Genomic DNA, 4,958 nt, shown 5'->3' on the forward strand with positions numbered 1-4,958 from the left:
GGCACATAACAACAACAATGTTGCCTAACAGTCTAGTGGTAAGAATTATTGTTCTCTTGGTGTTGAGATTAAATCCATATTGAAGGCTGTATTCTTTGATCTTCTGTAACAAGTACATCAAGGCCTCCTCACTTTCAGCAAGTAAGTTTTTTGTCATGTGCATAACACAGGTTATTGATGAATCTTCCTTGAATCCTGATGCCACATACCTCTTCATAGAGTCCAACTTCTTGAATAATTTGCTCAGTATACAGGTTGAATGAGTATGAAAAGAGAATACAACCCTGATACACTCCTTTCCTACTTTTAAACCATGTAGTATTCCCTACCAAGCCAAAGGTCTTATAGCCCTGGTGTGTACAATTGCTGTACAGCTGTAACTTGTGCTTGCTGTGAGGTTGAATACTGTGACACTGATGTGTCAAATGCATTAATGGTTGGTTACCCAATGCAGATAGTGTGGGCTGGAGCTCCCCGATTAAAATAAGCTTGGTAGGAGGAGTGGCATCCACTTCCGTATCAGCTAGCCCCCAGAAACCCTATGAACCTGGAGAGAGGATGAAAGACAGACAAGCGTTGAGGACTCTCCTTCATAGGGTCGCTATGAGTCGCCTTCAACTCAACGACGCTTAACAACAGCAACAACAACAGTGTTCCCTTGCTATGTTCACACAACAGCTTCTTGGTCTAGGTAAAGGTTTCATAGGAGCAAAATTAAGTGCTCTAGGATTCCCATTCTTTTGGTAGCCCATGGGATAGTCCACACTCTTCTTTAACACCAAAACTCAGAGATATCAGTTCTTGTCTTGTCATCCTTATATTATCCAGTTCTCAGATGCAATCCTCATTGGGAGAAGTCAGTAGGCTCAGCTAAGCTCTCTTGCTTGTTTTTATGCTTTGCTATTAGGGGGTACCGCATTTACCTGCCAGTTTGCTGTTTTAGGGCGGGGGAGGGAGGAAATGACTTGTGTGGTAATATAATAACATATAATGATTTTTTTTCTGTATATGCAGTTCATAAGCTACCACCTAATAGAGAATAGACTTAAATGGTGAAATGTTGTCTCACACACTTTGGTAATGTTATCAAGAGGGGCCAGTCCTTTGAAGAAGACATCATGCAGGAAAGGTAGAAGATCTATGAAGGAGAGAACGGCCCTCAACGAGATGCACTGACATAGTGATTATAACACCATGCTTGAGCACCGCAGAGGTGGTGAGGATGATGCAAGACGGACAGGGTTCTGATCTGTTATTCATAGAATGACGAATCATGAACTGTAGACTCAGTGGCACCCAAGAACCACAGTTACAGTGGAGAGTGGCTCCATCTGAGCAGATTCTGGCCACTAGCTCTTCCAGGACTCGCAAGGACATAATGGTTCCTGTGGACTCTTGTTCATGCTTCATAAGAATCCACCTCCTTTGCTGGAAGTAAATGTACACGAGGTGCTGTTATGGATTGAATTGTTCCCCCAGAGCATGTGTAACTTGGCTAGGCTACGACTCCTGGTGGCTTGGCAGTATGTCACTGTGCAATCATCCCCCATGATGTGACCTGATGTCATCGGCCAATTATTTTTGAGGGAATTAAGGTGGAATGCAGCATCTTTACTTGATTCCTAACCGTACATTGTAAGAGGGGTTTCCTGGAGGTATGGCCCGAGTCACATTTTATCTTACAAGAAATGAGAGAGAATAAGGGACCTCTTAGGGCCAAGGAAGAAGAGCTGGGAGTGGAGCGTATCCTTTGGACTCAGGTATCTTACTGAGATCCTCCTAGAACCAAAGGGGGATTGGTGCCCAAATGCATGAAGCACTCCAAGGAATGGTGAGTCCACAGATGTTACAAGGAGTCGAAGAGGCACATGGGGTTGGCAGGACCCTCCACAAGATGGGCTCCTCTCAGGGCCTGTGCAGCCTTGTGTGTCTGGAAGGGGAATGACACACAAAAAGCCAAACCTAAGGGCCAACCCCAAGCACTTAGTGTGCAGTCCTGGCCCCTTTTTAGCCAGGGTCTTTTTCCTGCCCTAGAATGTGGGAATGCCCCTGCCCTATGGACCCTGTGAGTGAAGTAGTCATTGAGGGCCAAGACCTTGCACTTCCACCTGCTCTGTGAAAGGAACCAGGAAGCCTTGGTGGACCCCCAGCCTTTCTCGCTCCAGGCACCACCCTGCATGGTGAGGAGATGTATCAACCCAGAAGCGCATAGGATAGACAATACCAGGAAGTCTGTGCCTGCTGCTACAAAGCTATTCCGATCTCTTCCCAGATTCCTGCTTCAGAACAAGAGAACCTCGTGAGACCAAAACCATTGCTTTTGAAGTTATTAAAATTTGTTGGTGCAAAAAAAGACAGTGTATTATAAAAAGGTTCCATTTTGTCTAGGCCACTGTATTCTGTCAAAACGATTATATGATGAGAAACCACAACATATGCGGTATTGTTCAAGTGATCTAGGGCGTCTGTGTGGCGAGCCAAGTTTCTATGTAAAAGAGCACAGGAAAATCTGTACAAGGATCTACAGGAAGTTGGCAGTGGTCGGTCAGCAGGGACCACTGGATCCTGGCACATCTGTGAGTGAAAGGAGGCGTCCGCTTCAAGACAGGAGTGGTCAGGACTCTGTGTGAGAATTCCAGGGAGAGAAGCCATAAGCTTCAAATTTGATTTCTAGACCAACTGCCTCATCTAGAAGGAGAGCAGGAAGTGAGACAGAACTAAACTCAAGTGAATTATCCCGTGAAGTACAAAGAAAACGGCACAGAGCTGACAGTGTTTCCCTTTCCTTCCATGAAAGAGTCACACTCTGTGTCATAAAGGAGATTTGTCGTAAAAGCAGCAGCAACAGCAGCGGGTCAACAGAAACCCCATCAGATCTCGATCTTGGTGCTGGTGAAGCTGAACATCCTAACTGGTTAGAGCAGGAATCCATTTCAGATCAATTTCATGTAGAATTTGAAGTTGAATCTATTGATACAGAAGATTGTAACCTTAGTGACGGACAAGTGCTCTCAGATGAAGACGTTGATTTTAGCTAATTTAGTCTCTCAAGCAGAAGAGAGTGCTACAGAGTCATTTGAAGATGATCCTGAAGTTTCCTTAGCTGACTATTGGAAATGTACTTCACACAATGAAATGCATCCCTCTCTTCCACCGCATTGTAATAGATGTTGGGCACGTCGTGAGAAGGGCTTAATGAAGGAAAGACGAAGAGGAAATGCAGAGAGCAACAATCCAGAAAGCTCAGCGCAGGTGGGAGAAGGTTTTGATGATTCTGATTGTAAATAATCTGCAGTGAATGACTACAAAGAGTCAGGTGTTGAGGAGAATGGTAATAATATCACAGTCTCTCACCCCCAGGAAGGAGAGGACTATTCCCAGCCACTGACTTCCACTAGCCTTTTGAGCAGCCAAGAGGTCAAAGGGTTTGAGAAGGAAGAGACCCAATGCAAAGAAGAAGTGTGACATTGACATCTTGCCCGGTTGTCATTGAACCTTGTGCAGTTTGCTGAGATCGACCAAAAAAATGGCTGCATTGTCCATGGCAAAGCAGGACACCATACGGTGTGTTTTACATGTGCAAAGAAACTTAAAAAAAGAAATAAACCCTGTCCAGTATGTAGAGATAACCAATTCAAATGATTGTGTAACTTAATTTCTCTGGTTGACTTTTCTGTAAAAGTAAAATGTTTTACAGAAAAAAAATGTTCAGCCATGTGGAACACAAATAGCTGTTGAGTGTTGAACTGGTTATGAAGTTGTCTAGGCTATTTTAAAAAAAAGCGGTTTGCAAAACCCTGTATTTGTAACTTGTGAGTATCGCCCTCCTTGCTAATAAAACACTTTTATTATTCACATATATTATTGGCATCTTAAAAGAGCAGTAGCTCCTAAGAACAAAGGGAATACAAGTTTATGGCCTCCTTTGATTTCAATTTTCATGTACAACTAACCTGGATAGAACAGATCCTGCTAATTCTCAATCCCCTTTCCCATGTCTGTAAATGTCCTGTCCTCTGAGAGGATGCAGACATGGGTTTGCTACTCATATCCAAAAGTCTCTCTTGTCTAAGAAGTCAGCAGCAAAAGATGAACATCCTCCTCCTAGCACCTTGATGGACATGGCGGTCCAGTGTTGTAACTTGGAGAAGTCTTTCTGTAAGGACATGGCCACCTGGCAACTGCTCAGCCGGCTGCCTGAGTCTCTCACTCCTTACCTGCCTTCTTTCCTTTCATACAGCATTCTGGAATAAACAGACTTTCTTGAAAATTTTTTTTAAAATGTCAAAGACTTCCTCCAGCGCCAGCAGAAAGAGAAGATCTTTCTCTAGGGCTCATGACTCGAGTTTGAGTTCCAGTCTCCTAAACTTTGAGAAGGGACCACGGTGTTCTGGTGGTTAGGAGTGTGCTGCCGATCCCAGGGCAGGCGGCTGCTCCAGGGGGAGGCAGGTGGGCTGTCTCCCCGTGAGTCACTTACATCCTCTGAAAACCCACTGGAGAGTAAGCTCTGAGTCGGTTCCAACTCCACGGCACACCCAACAGCAGCAAACCTTAAGAATGAGTTTCTGTTTATTAAAGTCACTCAGTTGTGGGTTTTCTGTTATAGCAACCAGCACTCACATAAACCTATGTCACCCACGACAGACAGGCTTCAGACGCACTTCCAGACTAAAAGAGACTAGAAGGAATGTCCTGGAGATGGATCTGAAAATTAGCCAATGAAGACACTGAAAATTAGCCAATGAAGACACTGTGGTCACCACAGAGTACTGTGTGACTTAGTGCTGGAAGATGAGCCCTCAGGATGAAGACACCCCCCCCACACACACAGTGGCCTCCACTGGGGATGTTCACAGACCAGCTCTGGGGAGGACGGCAAAGGACGAGGCAGCTCTCTAGCCTGTTAAATGTGAGGTTGTGGTGAACACGAGACAGCTCTGTGGAGCCCAACAAAAGCA

General features: G+C 44.9%; 1 pseudogene; it reads left to right on the top strand.

Moving 5' to 3' along the window:
* The first annotated feature begins 1,811 nt into the window (after positions 1 to 1,811).
* LOC102869354 lies at positions 1,812 to 3,650 on the top strand (annotated as a pseudogene).
* The last annotated feature ends 1,308 nt before the right edge of the window (positions 3,651 to 4,958 follow it).

Source organism: Elephantulus edwardii, unplaced genomic scaffold (genome assembly GCF_000299155.1).
Source record: "Elephantulus edwardii isolate Elephantulus edwardi_28Jun2011 unplaced genomic scaffold, EleEdw1.0 scaffold00127, whole genome shotgun sequence".
NCBI classification, from domain to species: domain Eukaryota; kingdom Metazoa; phylum Chordata; class Mammalia; order Macroscelidea; family Macroscelididae; genus Elephantulus; species Elephantulus edwardii.